We start from the raw sequence: 16837 nt of genomic DNA, 5'->3' as shown, positions 1-16837 counted from the left end.
AATTAGGCCCCTATAGCATTTATCCCAGCAGCATTTGTGGAAAACAGAACAACTTCAAGACAAAAGTTTGCTAAAACAGTCAGACTGATGATATATAGCACGAATTTGTTCAATTATGACCAAGGATTCATATCCAAGCAAGTTCAGCTAAATACCACCAACACAGAACTTTAAACATTAGCTGGCCTAGATATGGTTTTTATGATCACTAAAACATATCCAAGTAATGTTCAGAAACTAGAACTACCCATGGTTGTGGCTTAATACACTAATCAACCAATATTATTTGAGCAGTACTAGAACAAGGTATCTTTGGATAGTTCCCTTTGCATTAAAGAGGCAGATGAAGGAAAAGTTGGATAAATTGGAACAAAGTGGCATTCTAGGAAAGACACATCACAGTGAATGGACAACAGTCTTGCCTAAAGCAGACAAGACTCTTCAATTATGTGGTGATTACAAAGGTGACATTGATGATGAACAGTGTTCCTTGCCTAGAACATTACAGCATAGTACAGGCCCTTCCGCCCATGATGTTGTGCCGACATTTTAACCTACTCTAAGATCCATCTAACCCTTCCCTCCCACATAGACACATGAATGATCGAAAAATGGAGGGCTATCTAAGAGCCTCTTAAATGTCCCTAATGTATCTGCCTTCACCACCTCTGCTGGAAGTGTGTTTATTAAACATCACTGTGTTTAATAAACAAAATTACCTCCTTCCAATCACCTTAAAATTATGCTCCCTCATGTTAGCCATTTTCACCCTGGGGGGAAAAGTCTCTAACTGTCCACTCGATATGTGCCTCTTATCATCTAGTACACCTCTATCAAGTCACCTCTCATCCTCCTCCTCTCCAAAGAGAGAAGCCCTAGCTCACTCAACCTATCATCATAGGACATACTCTCCAATCCAGGCAGCATCCTGGTAAATCTCCTCTGCACCCTCTCTAAAGCTTCCACATCCTTCCTATAATGAGGTGACCAGAACTGAACACAATACTCCAAGTGTGGTCGAACAAAAATTCTACAGAGCTGCAACATTACCTCGCGACTCTTGAACTTAATGCCCCAACTAATAAAGGCCGACACGCCATCCGCCTTCTTAACAACTGTATCAACCTGCATGGCAACCTTAAGGGATCTATGGATGTGGACCCCAAGATCCCTCTGTTCCTCCACACTGCTAAGAGTCCTGCCATTAACCTTGTATTCTGCCTTCAAATTTGATCTTCCAAAGCGTATCACCTCACACTTCTCAGCCCAGCTCTGCATCCTATCAATGTTTTGTAACCTACAGCAACCTTAGTGTCATCTGCAAACGTACTAACCTATCCTTCCACATCCACGTCATTTATATTTTTTTTTTAAAAATCACAAAGAGCAGGGGTCCCAGAACAAATCCTGCAGAACACCACTGGTCACCTACTTCACAGGATTCCTGCCAGCACTATGCATGAGCTTAAGCTTTCACCAAGCTTGATCTGTCACAAGTATATGCTCAAGTAAAGAAAGATCAACAGTAATTGATCCTACATAAACCACCTTGTATTGCAAAGTTGACACTTAAGGACTTAAGTTACAATGAGCAAGATGCAGATCATTACGTAGGCAACCAGGATTGGGGACAAATAAGTACATATGAAAAAAAAAAATCTTTGAATATTAGAACAAGACAGCTATCATGACAAAATAACATGAGAATGTTTTAAAAGTATGCAAGACTGTACAGTAACTGACAATGAGTTGTCAGAGGAAAAGTGATGTTCAGTGGCAACACTGATTGTCAAATCAAGTTATTGAGCAGACAACTTTTAGAAAAGTTTCACACTCAATATTCTGATATTGAGTACATTGGTAAAAGTCACACATTTTGCTGATTAGCCTGGGTTAGATAAAGATCTTGAAGAGCTGATACACCTATTTAATATATCAAAATTGCAGAGCCAACCTTTACTGATTTGAAATTGACCAACAAGTATTTTCCAAAGAGTACACAGTGATTAGTGGAAGAGTGGGACATATCTTAATACTCATGGATAGTGACTTTAATGGATTGAAGTGAAATATGTTGATCCTTCTAAATGATGGACCATATGAATGAAGAACTGAGTGCCATTTTCTCATGTCACTATTTACTGAAGAACAATGGTTCCCAGTTGCATTTATTTCTATCTGACCACTTTTTGAAAGAAAATGGCATTGTGCACTTTTGTTTCATCAGCTCAACCAGTGTCAAATAATGATCAGAGATCCATGAGAAATTTCAAAGCAGCAAGAAACAAGTATTACAAGGTGTTTAAATTTAACAGAGACATGAATTAGCTAATTTTTTTGCTAAACTACATGCCACCACATTCAATAATAGATTATACACTTACCAAGTTGCAAATGCATTGAAGACTCAGAATGTAATTCAGCTTGGTGTGGCTAAATCATGAAGAAGTGGAAGGAATGCAGATGAGACAGAAACAAAATTATGACTCCAATCATTGAAAGAAAGATTTCAAACAACAGTATAGAATCTGTGTGTTAATGCCACGTTACAAATCTGACCTTTGGAATTAGGAGGTTGGAGAGACAGTTGCATTATTTGATATGAGGAGATATCTTTAGATTTAGGAAATAAAAAAGTGTACACAAAGCACTTCATTCCTGCAAGAGCAAAACAAGTGTTATGTGATCTTGGATATATTCCAGAAGTTGGTTTATGGGGGACCTGGGAGAAAAGACAAGTGCTTCCTGAATCAGGTGAAGTAACACCTTCCTAGAGTCAATAAGTGACTCCTGTGCTAATGAGATCAAAGCATCTCAGAAAATCTGACTGTGACTAATGTGTACATTTTAAAAAGAGGAAAGCTATGTCTGTAAATGTGTAATGCATATGCATGATGTGTGTACACTTAGAGTTAAATAAACCAGTTGCACATGTTCCAGCAACCGTCTTTTCCTATCTCCTTTTACACTCTCCATAGCTTGAACTCAAAGTGAGGAATGCTTCCATTACACACACATTATAGTTCTGACATGTCAGCCAAAGTTCGTTGCTTATTGGATATTGCACCAAACTGGCATGAGCTGCTTCTTTATTGGAAGAATTCCAAATGAGTTCAACAGTGGTGACTAGGCAACAAACAACCTCATTGCTGACCTTAAGATGGAAGGAAAGTTATTGATTAAACAGCAGCAGATGGAATTAGGCCCAAGGAACTTCCATTGTATTATCTCAAGATTGCACTGATTACCTCCCAATAGCCACAACTATCTTCATTTAGTTTCATGAAATGATACAGAACAGGGAGGCCATTCACTCTATCATGCCTTTGCTAGCTCTGGGTCAGGCATGCGTCTCCAACCACTGAAAGACAGGCTTTCCTTGGACCTCAGTTGGGATTTCATCTCTTCAGGATCTTACTTTGCCGGATGGTGCTTTGGTGTTGCAGCTAAATCGTACGACCTCTCCTGTGTTCAGCTCAGTCCCATTCTCTGCATCAGTCAGTTCTGACTGAATCCAGATCAAGTGTAGTTGGCAATATATTTACTACACCTTTTGAAATAATGATTAAACATTTACAACAAAAAATAATGTATCTGTGAAAGTATCAAGTACTCTTTTTAACCAATTACACCCCCTTTCACCATAACTAAGCTAGATCCTAGCCAGCCTCTATATCCTGTTTCCACACCCCTTTCTGCTGCATGCCTGATCAGCTAAATCCAACTGTAGTATTACCCATCTCAGTCAAATGCCCCATCACATCCCTGCCTCAACTATTCAAATTATTTTGTATCCTCCAGCCTATGGAAAGCTTTGCTGTCCACATTCTGTTAAAGAAAAGATCCATTTTCTCATGCCCTGGCTTACTGGAAGAACAACAATTAGGCAATCGAGCAGCACAAGAGGAAAGGAACTGTTGACGTTTTGGGTCAAAACCCTACATCAGGCCCTACAACCCTACAACAGTGGGGTGGGGTGGGGAGGGGAGGGGAGGGGAGGGGAAATCAGTGGGTGCTCTGTTCTTGGGTTTTCAGATGGCTTTTCACAAGGTCCCACACAGGAGATCGGACACAAATTGAGAATCAGTTAACAGACAGGATGCAAAGAGTGGGAATAGGAGGGATCAGCCTCAGGATGGCAGGCTGTGATTTGTGGGGTACAGTGGGGTTCAGTGATTGGGCCCTAGCTTTCAACAATCTACATCACCCAACAGACTGTCTGGACCAAGCATCATATTTCCTAGTTTGTTGATGATTTAAAACTTCGTGGGATTGAGAGGAGAGAGGAGGACGTAAAGAGCCTTCAAGGGGATATAAACAAGTATAGAGTGAGCCAGCACATAGCAGATGGGATATCACGTGGAAGATGTGAAGTCATATACATTGGTGCACAAAACAGTAGAGTATTTCTCATATGGTAAAATTGGGAAATTTGTTCAAAAGAACCTGGGTGTTCTTCTCACTGAAAGCCAACACGCGGGTGTAGCAGGTAGTTAGGAAGGCAAATGGTACGTTGGCCTTTATTAAAATATGAATACAGGAGCAAAGGTGTCTGGAGTATTGTGTACAGTTTAGGTCTCCTTTTCTAAAAAAACTACTTGCCATAGAGGGAGTGCAGTGAAGATTTGCTAGCCTGGAATGGTGAATTTGCTGTACGAGTAGAAGCTGATGCAAGACAAATACATTTCCCTTGGCTGAGGAATTTAGAACCCTCAGAATTAAGGGTAGGTCACTTAGGACTGAAGTGAGGAAAAATTTCTTCATTCAGAAGATGACAAATTTTTGGAATTATCAATTTTGGAGGAATGTGGAGGCTCAGTCAGAGATGATCTGATAGATTTTTGAATATTAAGGCAATCATAGGGCAAGGGGATAGTGCAGGAAAACAGCACAGGGTATAGAAGATTAGCCAGGAGTGGTGGAGCCAGACAGCCTACTTCTACTAATTATGTTATGACATAATTAATAAGTTATACAAGCAAACATGGTAGTTAATTATTTTCCAATGAAAAGTTAGCACTTTCTGAAATAACTTAATGCAGTACCACACCTGCAGAAGCCACCTCATGAATGTGCTGCAACTGGCAATAGAGTCAGAGTCACACAGCATGGAACATCTCATCCATACTGACCAGGACATCTATCAGAGCTAGTCCCATTTGCCTGTGCTTAGCCTGTATTCTCCAGGCCTTTTCTATCCATGTACTTGTCCAAATGTCTTTTAAACATTGTACTTGTACCCACCTCTACAGCTTGTTCCATATACCCACCAGCCCATATGAAAAAGTTGCCCCCTCAGGTCCCCTTTAAATATTCCCCTCTCACCATAAATCCATACCGTCTAGTTTTAGACTCCCGTACTCTGGGATAAAGACTGTAACTATTCACCCTACCTACGCCCCTGAGGATGTTATATACTTCTATAAGGTCACCCCTCAACTGCCTACGCTCCAGTGGAAACAAAAGTCCATAACTCAAGCCCTCCAGTTCTGGTAACATCCTTGTGAATTTTTTCTGCACTCCTTCCTGCTTAATGACATCCTTCCTAGAGCTGGACAACCAGAACTGCACACAATACTTCAAGTACCATCTTTTCCTTCAGACCTATAATTTTGCTGAGTTAATTTTAGTGAATTCCTGTCCTTGATTCAACATGTTTCCTCTAGATGTCCAGCACACCATCCTCTTCCTCCACTTCAACTGGCACAGGATAATAATTCAGCATGTCCATTGTTTCCTTATTCTCATTTACAATTTCTTATCATTTTCAGTTATCAGCTTTCAAGGATTCCACATTGCTCCTGAGCATACTCTTTTTCCCCCCCATAATAGAAATGTTTTTTCCCCTTTTTATTTTGGTCCCCTTTCCAACTTTCTTTACACAATCTGATATGAAATTAAGCACCTTAATTTTTTGATGATGTTTGTTTGTACATGTTTTTTCTCAATCCTTCTTGAAATGATTGGAGAAACACCTGGAGACATGGTTTAACAACACAACTGAATAATTCTGCTCACAAGTGAGAACAATTAAAACATGGTTGGGGTTATACTGTAGAGTTACTAGATTTTTGGTAGTGAATTTACTGATGCAGGAGACATGGGATCTACCTGCAGGAACAACTGACACCACAAGACATTATGTAATGGTGAAATACATAAAGTGTATACCAAGTATACTGTAGCTGAGAAGTGTTCAATGTATTGTTTACGTTGTCATGGAAATTATTATGACAATACACATTTAAAATATAAATGTGTTTATAAATGGCAATGATTCAACTGTACACAATTTGGGGCAGGGGAATATTCCTTTATCAGAAAATTCCAAGGGAAAAGATTACCAGATGTCTTTGGAGGATGGGACTCTCCTGTCTACTTGTGGACATTGATTTTTGCTGGTGTTCATTTCCTCGGGCTCCATGGTCCTTTTGATACACCAACTAAAGTGTGAGTGTAGAAAGTGAGCAGATAGCCTAGCCAAGCCAGGGGTCATTACATTTAGGAGGAGTTGCACCTTAACAGCATGCATACTTTCTGGCAGTGGCTCCTGGATCGGGATCAGAAGTTGTAGACTTGATTGATTTTAGTTTCCTCTCCTTAGCTGGCTGGCCTCAGGCATTTGGAGTCCTGCAGCTCATAACCTGCAGAGATCAACTATGTAGCTCTGAGAAAAAAATAATCAAACCCAAGACCTTCTGGCTAGGTACTGTCTGCACTTCGCTGAGCCATCAGGAAACTTGGCTTCAATAAAGGGATTTTTATACAAGACAATAAACAGTTAATGCAAAATACAAAGGAGCAACTGCACCATGTGCTAAATATCACGATGATTAACAGTGCAAACAGTAAATACATAAATCACACTGATGTTTCATTGAACCCTGTAGCCTGTTGTTATTTCCTATTCCATAGCCTACCATTTGAATAATGGAGAAGAAAATTAATTTCTGATGATAAAATAAGTACCTTTATTTAGTGGGCAGTTGTTTAATTTCCAAAACTGGCATGGAAGTAATGAGAATAAATGTTTAATGCCTTTTCTTTCTGATACAATTCATGATGTTATTAACTGAGATACAGCTAACATAATTCTGTTCCAAAATTAAGTAAACATACAGATCATAATTTGCAATTGCTAGAACTGATTTAGAGATCCTCTTTGAATATCAGCATTAAATAAGAAACAAGAGCAACAAACAATGTGCTGGAGGAACTCAGCAGGTCATGCATTTTGTCCCCTTTTCCACACTACCCTCAGACCCCCTTCACCCCTCTTCATCCACTTCCCCCTCCTACATGACCCACTGAGTTACCCCAGCACATGGTTTGTTGCTCTCGTCTCTCCTGTCTCTTAAATGGGAAATAAATGAGTACTTAATGGCTTTGAAGTCCACTACCTTGTTCCATTTATGACCTGATGGTGACTCACAGTATCAGCAAGGTAGAAAGATGACAAAAACAAAATCCTCAGCTGTCTTATTGGAGCCTGGAAGCTTGATTGACTTTAAGTAGTTTAAAGTAAAGATTAATAAGTCTGCATCCAATTCATGTTTGCTTCTTAGAAATACAGGGTCTTATTTGGCACCAGACGTCTTAATTTTAATGCATATGGTTTTCTTAGTGTAGTTGTGGAAATATTTTAAAGGAAACAAAGCATACTGCACATCAAAATTCCTTCATAAGAACCAGGAAATGGTTCTGAAGAAGCATCTTCATTCTGAAACATTAACTCTGCCTGACCTGCTGAGTATTTCCAGCACTTTTTGTATTTATTTCAGCTTTTCAGAATCTGCATTTTAAAAGATATTTTCACAGGCATATTGCAATTTGTTCATGTACTTCAGTTTGTATAAAGCTAATCTAATCTAATCATGTATTATTAGCTTAGAACTCAGTGGAGGGTGAAATGTGTCTTTGGTTAACAGTTTAGTGTATCAGCTTCAACCCTTACTGATACAAATCTTATATTTGCTTCATGAAAGTCAACAGAGCTGAATTATTTTGGTGACTACTGTTGTGTTATGCTGCTTCCAGTTGCTTATTCTTTTATACAAAAAAATCTTTGTCACATTCTATAGGTTATGAGACAATTTCTGTAATACTCACAAACCCACACTGTGGTCATCCTCCATCTTGGCAACACCCTCTGGCCTTTGACCTCACTACTGATGCTTCCAGCTGCTGTAGTACTAAGAAGTGACACTAGGCAGTACTGCATGACTGCACCCTTTTATATGTGTTGAGGCTTCTGATTTCAACACGCAATATAGCAGGATCTAAACTCCTGGCATTACAATAAACCAAATAAATTTACAGGCATTAGTGCCTATGCAACTTAAACAACTTTGTAACATAAATCTTTACACTTTCAGCATTCAATTTCAAATCCAGCTTCCAATCCAACAACACATCATATTACCAGCACAAAATGTGCAAAATATTTTGGTTGGTGACCAGATCTAGTTGACACTGGCTGCAGTTCATTATGGATTGTGGTGTTCTTGTTCTCCAGCAGGGGTTTTGACACGTGTTCAGTTAGCTCATCTATGGTTTGTGTCTCTAAAAGCTTTTCAGCAGTCTTCCTTGGGTGATGCCCATTGTAATGATGTGCAGCACCTCCCTCAGTCTCCATCTCATTCGAACTAACCAGCAACAACAGTCTGCTGCCTGTGACTTTCCACCACCTTTGTCATTGATGCTGTGTTGAATTGTGGTTTAAGAGGTGACATCTCCTGAGCTGTCCTGTTGTCGTAGAAAGCTTGCCTTTGCTGCTCTCTATTCTGCTGTCGGCTTACTCCAGCCAAAACTTTAGGCTCCAGCAACCTTGCAGCTGTTGGCTGTGATGTTCTGGTTTGGCAGCTCATCAGTCTGTGGGCTGGGCTGAAGTCAGCTGATGCATTGGTGTTTTTCTATATGCCAAGGTTTTTCTGTGTGCATCTTGCCTGCCTTTCTTAGAAACAACATGGCAGTTTTGACAGCATTGTTTGGCTTTTATCTGCATTGTGGACCATGTGGTGATGATGATGTAGGAATGTAGATCCACTCAGCTGCAAACCTTCCAAAATCTGCAGCAACTGGAGGCACTTTCTCTGGTACATGCTGGTCTGGAGTACTGCACCTGGCAAACTGAACCTTCAGCTCATGAATGATGCTTGAAGATACGGTTGAATCAAGTAGTCAATTTCTGGGGAGTTTTAAAAATAATCCACAGTCATCAGGTAGATTTTGGCCTCAACTGTGATGCAGCCTGATGCTACCTATGCCCAAGATCTGACCAGCACTCTGTGTTCCAGCACAGGCTCCTTCTGCTGCCTTGCCTCCAGAGATCTGCACACATCACATTTTTGTGTGAAGCCTTTCACTCTGCACTCAGTCAATACCATAACTTGTGAGCTCTCTGCATTCAGCTGTTCCCTCCCAAATCTGATGAATGTACGTGCTCATCCACCTCTGAGAACCAGAGATGGACACATTTTGAACGTGGAGGTAGGGTGCAAACTGTGCTAGAGCTCATCTAATTTTACAGCCATCCTCTCAGAGGTTAAATTATTGGACTTGCCACCAGAGTTTGAGACTATTGATCCAGATATATGTGTTTGAATCCCACCATTGCAGCTGGCAAATTTATATTTAACTAATTAAGCAAATCTGGAATTAAAACTAGTCTCAGTCATGGTAATCAAGAAACTACCTGATTAACATAAAAACTTATCTGGTTTACTCATGGCCTTCAGGGAAGGAAATCTGCTATTCTTACCTGGTGTCCCGTATTTAACTGCTGTCACCACACTGTACACAATCCAATTAAAACCTAATGAATGCTGTCAAAACTGCCTTATTGTTTCAAGGAATGCAGACAAAATGCACGTGATGCAAAAAGCAAGATGTTGGAGGAACCCAGTGAGTCAGGCAGCATCTGTGGAGGGAAATAGACAATCGATGTTTCAGGTCAAGACCCTTCATCTGGACTGAAAGATAAAGGGGAGATCGCTGGTGTAAAAAAAGGTGAGGGTGGAACAAGAGCTAGCAAGTGACAGGTGGATCCAGGTGAGGAGGGGTGATAGGCAGATGGAGGAGGGGAGAGTGGAAATAGCAACAGAAGCTGGGAGGTGACAGGTGGATACGAATGGGCTGAAGATGATAGAATCTGATAGCAAGGTGGGGGCGAGGGAGGTGAGGGAGGTGGGGAGGTTTTGCTCCTGATTCCAGCATCTGCAGTCCGTTGAGTTTCCAAAATGCACATGAATGCTTGTCTCTGACCCTTGGCATAGAGAAAGACATCAAAGCCTTGGTTGACTTCCAGCCCAACCCAGAGACTGCCAAACCAGAACATCACTGCCAACAGTTGCAAGGTTGTTGGAGCCTAAAGTTCCAGCTGGAGTAAGCAGACAGTGGAAGAGGGAGAAGCAAAGGCAAGCTTCCTACTACAACAGACAGTTAAATAGATGTCTCCTCTTAAACCGCAATTCAACTGTACCTTCATGTTCCTTTCTATTTAATAAGTGCCTCATTGTGTTGATGGCTTCCTTACAATTTGAAAGCTGCACTAAACCTGGAGTGCTTTACATAACATATTTGATAAAAGCAGTATCAGCACTGAGATGGTCTGCCCGTTTGGTGTTTGATTATTACACAACATCACAACATGAGTCTGTTCTGTTGGACATTTACTGCAGTCACAGTGTATCCTGGGGAGCATAGACTATCCTCTACGTCCATGGCTACTTATATCAGTGGGTTCCCTACCAACTGAGTGCCGATGCAACAGGAGCCACACACAAACAGAATGGTAGTCAAAATATGGGTGGCACAGCTAATGGCTGGCACAGGGACACAGCTTATGGAGCTGCTGTCTCCCAGTGCCAGAGACCTGGGTTCAATCCTAACCTTGGGTGCTGTTAAGTTTGCTCGTTCTCCCTGTAACTGTGTGGGTTTCCCTCAGGTGCTCCAGTTTCCTCTCAACTCCCAAAGACACGTGAGTTGGTCGGTTACTAGGACACTGTAAATTGCCAGTAGGGTGTAGGTATGTGGTAGAATCTGGGGGGAGTTGATGAGAATGCGGGGAGAATAAAAAAACGGATTAATGTAGGATTGGTGTAGATGGTGTTGAAGGTCAGCATGGACTCTGTGATTGTCTTTATGACTCGATGAAATGCCTTTGGTCTCCTCAAGACAATGCCTGCATCATTCTGGGGGTTTGTATTATATGATTACTTCAGTGCTGATTGTAAGCTTGCAATGTGGAGTTCCTTATGCTAGCAACACCCTCTGTCCTTGATACTTATATTTGTTTTAACCATGACATGGGCCGACATCTCTTACAACTATACCTGTCAATTATAACTATGATTCATTCAAGCATCATGATGACCTCACAATCTACCTTGTTGTGACCTTGCACCTTATTGTCTACCTGCAATGCACCTTCTCTGTAGCTGTGACACTTTACTCTGTACTGTTATTGTTTTTACCTGTACTACCTCAATGCACTCTGTACTAGCTCAATGTAACTGCACTGTGTAATGAATTGACCTGTACGATCTGTATGCAAGACAAGCTTTTCACTGTACCTTGGTACAAGTGACAATAATGAACCAATAACAATACCAATCACATACAAAATGCTGGAGGAACTCAGCAGGTCAGGCAGCATCTATGGAGGGAAATGAACAATCAACGTTTCGACCGAGATCCTTCATCAGGACTGGCTTCAAACATGTCATGCGGGCAAATAAAGAAAAGATTCTCTCTCTCTAACATCAAAGTTGTGATTTAAATCATAGGTATACATTTTGAATTTGTTCCTTACAGTATCCTAGTCTGACAATAAAAGGTAACAACTAAATGTGTAAACAAGGGATAATGAGTTGAAAGATAAACAGTGATAATGTTATTGCACCAAATTCTGGAAATTTATTTCCACAAATATAGTCTAATATTTTCCCACACGGACCACAAGATCAGATGGTAAGAACTGGAGGTTATTCATTTTCTATGGAAAGATAATGTGTACCTAGAGGCAAGGAGTGGTGAAGGTTTGTAAACTCACGGTAAATGGGAAATCTGCCAAGGAAGTTAAACAGTGATGACCAGTGACTGAGTCAGTGTGGACCTTTCATCAGAATTCATTGCTTTTTGCTGCCATTATCTCCTTCTTTACAGATTACAAATATATGATATTGTGTCATTTTTGTCATTGATATTTAGTCATAGAGAGAAACAGATCTTTCAGCCCACTGAGTCTACACCAGCAATCAACTGCCCATTCACATTAATCCTACGTTAATCCCATTTTTTATTCTCCCCACATTTTCATTAACTCCCCCCAGATCTTACCAATCAGCTGCACACTCAGGGCAATTTATTATGGGCGATTAACCTACCACCCTGCACCTTTGGGATTTGGAAGAAAACCAGAGAACCCGGAGGAAACACAGTCACAGAGAGAACATGCAAGTTCAATGCAGATGGGCACGAAATCAAGATTGAACCCAGCTGTCTGATGCTGTGAGGCAGTTTATCTACTAGCTGCACACTGTGCTGCCCTCAAACAATATTAACAAAATATTCTCTCCATGTAGATGGTTATCTCATATGTTTTGACTATTTTCCAGAAGTCATTTGTGCACATTCATGTTTGGGCCAAGTATTCCACACTATGACAGGAAGTTCATTCAGAATGATTACCAGAAAGAGCAGGGAGTGGCACAGGAATTGCCAGAGTTACGAAAATAGTGGATCAGTAAATTTGATTACCATTACGCTGAACTGTCTCTGAATTGACCTTGGCTTGAATAGCAAGCTATCTCTCTTCAATGTCTCCTGGAGGTGCTGATTCATAATGAAACATAAATTTCCAAGTGCCAACTGGTCTTCCTTACTTCGAAGTCTTGACTGTGTATCAGTAGGTTGCTAACCACTATAAGCCCAATTGTCACATACAGAACACTCATTTTCCAAGTGAAGTTACTATTCTTCCCACTGGAATCAACATGCTTATACCAGCCAGGCATTATTCCTCTGTGTGTTATGCCTCACAAGGTGAATATACCTTGTGGTGCTTCAAATTAAGTACCATCTATTAAAATCCCATTTAAATAAGTCACTTGAAAATATTAATCTTTTGTAATAAAATGGATATAAATAATTTCCCAGTTCTGTTGGGTCTCTGTCATGATGAACAATATGTAAAATGTATAGTTCCAAGAGAAAATCTGATTAGTAGATTTATCTTTGAAATATTAGTTACTGGCAATTTCTATTTATTAGTACCTTTTTGTTCATTTCTATTTAATAGGTGCTGATGGTCTGATTGTGTTGATGGCCTCCTTGCAGTTTGAAAGCTGTTCTAAACCTAGCCATGCTGGGGTGCTTTACACAACACGTTTGATAAAAGTGGTATCAGCACTGAGATGGTCTGCCCATTTGGCTTTGGATTGTTACACATCACAAAAACTGCATATCCTACATATTTTTCTGTTCTTTATTTCTTAATGTATTATCCATGTTGCTGGGTACCATAAGAAATAATTTATGTAATACTAGCACTTTGGAATACCTTACCTTGTCTTTTGATAGAATCGGGGTTTCCCAGAAACATATCAATGTTTTCTAAATATTGTCCATACAGGAAAATGTCTGGATTTTTCATGTGTCATGGACTTTGGCAACAAATTTCTTGAAATTGTGGTGTGTTGGTGCACATTGATTTGAAAGGCAACTCAATAAAGTGTGCTAAATTCAGATAAGATATCTTTATTAGTCACATGTACATTGAAACACACAGTGAAATGCATCTTTTGCGTGGAGTGTTCTGGGGGCAGCCCGCAAGTGTCACCATGCCAATTATATGAATTATTCACATAATTGTTTGGAAATTGGAACTTACATTTTGCACTTGGAAGCTAAGGTGGGAGCTATCCTAAGGGAGGGAAGGAGAAACCGCAGGCAGGGGAGTGTAATATATAGGAACTGGGAGGTTGAAAAATCGCTCTGTGGGAGATACCGGTGCTTAGAAACTGGAATTTCACAAGTCCAAGTGCTTCTCCCTCAAAAATATTGTGAGATTGGGCAAAAATACGTCAAAAATGTTATGAAGATAAACAAGAGGTATTATGCAATAAAACAGGAAATGGGAAATTCCTGATTGGAAAAGGCTCGGTTAAAAGCAGCTTCTGATAATTTGCTGCACACTGATATGAGAAGGACATTGGTCCTTAAAGGCAAAGGCAGAGGTTCTTGAGGCTTCATAGAATGGAGTAATAGGAGTTCACATTTAATCCCAGTTTGCTACAACATCATGACAATACTTTCCAAGTCTTCTCAGAGAACCTATTAAGCCAAGCGAAACTTGTTGAATTTGTTCAGGATGCATTGGATTCAAAGAATGGATATTTTACTAGGATGGTTATCCATCTACTTAAAGCAAGTAATACTGGAATAATACAGGCAGTTAACCTAAATATTTGTTTATTCTTGGAATGTTGTTAATATGTAATCAGGTGATGTAGGAAGTACCATTGGGACATTGTTTTAAATATGAAAAATGTAATAAATATCTTGAACCGCTCACTTCTGTGAAAATAATTCAAAGTTCAAAACAAAAATGGAGAATTGCAAGCAATGTGATTGCTCAACCAAAACACAGCAGGAAATAGCTTTATACAAATGGACCTGCTCTGAAAGGAGCTTTCTTAAGGATACTTTCAATATATTTATCTTCCTCATGTGTCACACACCATATGGCTGATATAAATGTTGCAAACACCAAACTGGCATGAGGAAGTAATGACAGATACAAGAGAGACTGCAGATGCTGGAAATCTGGAGCAACACACAAAATGCTGGAGGAACTCAGCAGGTCAGGCAGCATCTATGGAGGGAACTGGACAGTCGACGTTTCAGGTTGAGACCCTTCATCAGGACTGGAAAGAAAGAGAGAAACAGCAGCTCATATTCCGCCTGGGTAGTCTCCAACCTGGTGGCATGAATATTGAATTCTCTAACTTCCGGTAACCGCTCCCCTCTGCCCCCCCCCCTTTGTTTTCTCTTATCTCACTGGTCCCATCACCCTATCTCTTTCCCCTCCCCCGCCCTCTCGATCTGCCTATCACCCACACATTCCTCCCTCCAGTTCCCCTCCTCACTTCCTTCCCTTTATTCCATGGTCCAGTGTCTTCTCCTATCAGATTCCATCTTCTTCAGCCCTTTTTCTCTTCCAATTGTCACCTCCCAGCTTCTTACATCACTCCCACTCTCCGCCTCCCCTATCTACCTGTCTTCCCCCCTCACCTGGATTCACCAATCACCCGCCAACTCTCATTCCACACCCTTCCCCTATCGTTATATACTGGTTTCTCCCCTCTTTCTTTCCAGTCCTGATGAAGGGTCTTAACCTGAAACGTCGACTGTCCATTTCCCTCCATAAATGCTGCCTGATCCACTGAGTATTTTGTGTGTTGCTGAGGAACTAATGACATATTGGTTACCTGAATGTGATTCAACCACACAAACTGGTTGTATAGCCTTACAACACTCTCCAAAGTATATTTTATTTATTTTCACTTTGGAATAATTATTCACATGGATTATTAGTAAGGAACATTAGGGAGAATGATAATAAAATGTGAGAATTAACAGGGTTGTTGCTGTATATGTTACATATACACTGCGTGGATGCCCTCTACTGGAGCTGATGAGTGATTTGTGTTTAACAGCACCATTAACTTACATCTTTTACATATTCCTTATGGCATAGATAAGTGCCATTTAGCCCACCGAGACTATGATCTCTGATCATTTCCATTCTTCAAGCCTGTTCTCACCATTCAGTAAGGTTCTGGCTGACCATTGTGTAATTCTGAGTGGAATTAATGTACGATGATTATACACTTAAGGCATCCATTTTGCACTTTTATAAAGGGTGTGGCAAGAACCAATTTGCATGGAAATATCTTCAAATGCCCTGAGTCAGTACTGATTCATTGAGCAGAATGACTGCAAGTGGACATCTTGCAAGGAGACCCCATTGAGCTATTTTATACAAACATATCTGAAGAGCAGTTGATCAAAGAGTTCCAATGCATGAATGAATTTCTTACCTGCTGTCACATTAGACTGCTTAGTTTATGGATTAGTGGCCATTTGTTCATTATTCATCCTGGTCGAAGGTGCCACTTACAGGTGTTTGGGAACAAGTAACTTATTCTCTGAATGTAGCAAAGAACTGCAGATGCTGGAAATCAGAAACGAAAGTTGGAAACACTCAGCAGGTCAGGCAGCATCTGCGGAAAGAGGAACAGAGTCAATGTTTTCAGGTCAACGAGCCTTCATTGGGAAAAGTCAGAAAACGTGTGTTTTAAAGAGAGGGGAGGAATGGAGAGGGAATGTCTGTAAAAGTGGAGACAAGGTTGTGCAGGTAATGTAATTGTTTTTAGTCGAAAGAACATGTTGGAACCGTGAGATGCAGGACATAACAGTTGCTCGAAATCTGAAGCAAAAGAGATAAAAAAGTGCTGGAAATACCCAGCAGATTAGGCAGAGAGAGAAAACTTGAGTTAATGATAAGCAGAACTGACCAGTTCTGATACAAGCAGGAAAGGCTGGTTACCTGAAACTGTTGAATTCAATATGAGTCCCAAGGGTTGCAATGTGCCTAGATAAAGTTGAAGTGCTGTTCCTCAAGGTTATGTTGGGATTGGTTGCAACAGTGCAGAGGGGTCAGAGTGGGAGTGAGATGGAAAATTAAAGAGACAGGCATTTGAAATACGAGGGAAAGTGATTTTGAAAACAAGATTGGATCAGCCATAATCTCATTGAATGGTGGAGCAGGCTC

Source organism: Pristis pectinata, chromosome 13 (genome assembly GCF_009764475.1).
Source record: "Pristis pectinata isolate sPriPec2 chromosome 13, sPriPec2.1.pri, whole genome shotgun sequence".
NCBI classification, from domain to species: domain Eukaryota; kingdom Metazoa; phylum Chordata; class Chondrichthyes; order Rhinopristiformes; family Pristidae; genus Pristis; species Pristis pectinata.
The sequence above is the reverse complement of the archived record's forward strand: the minus strand, read 5'-3'. Positions refer to the sequence as shown.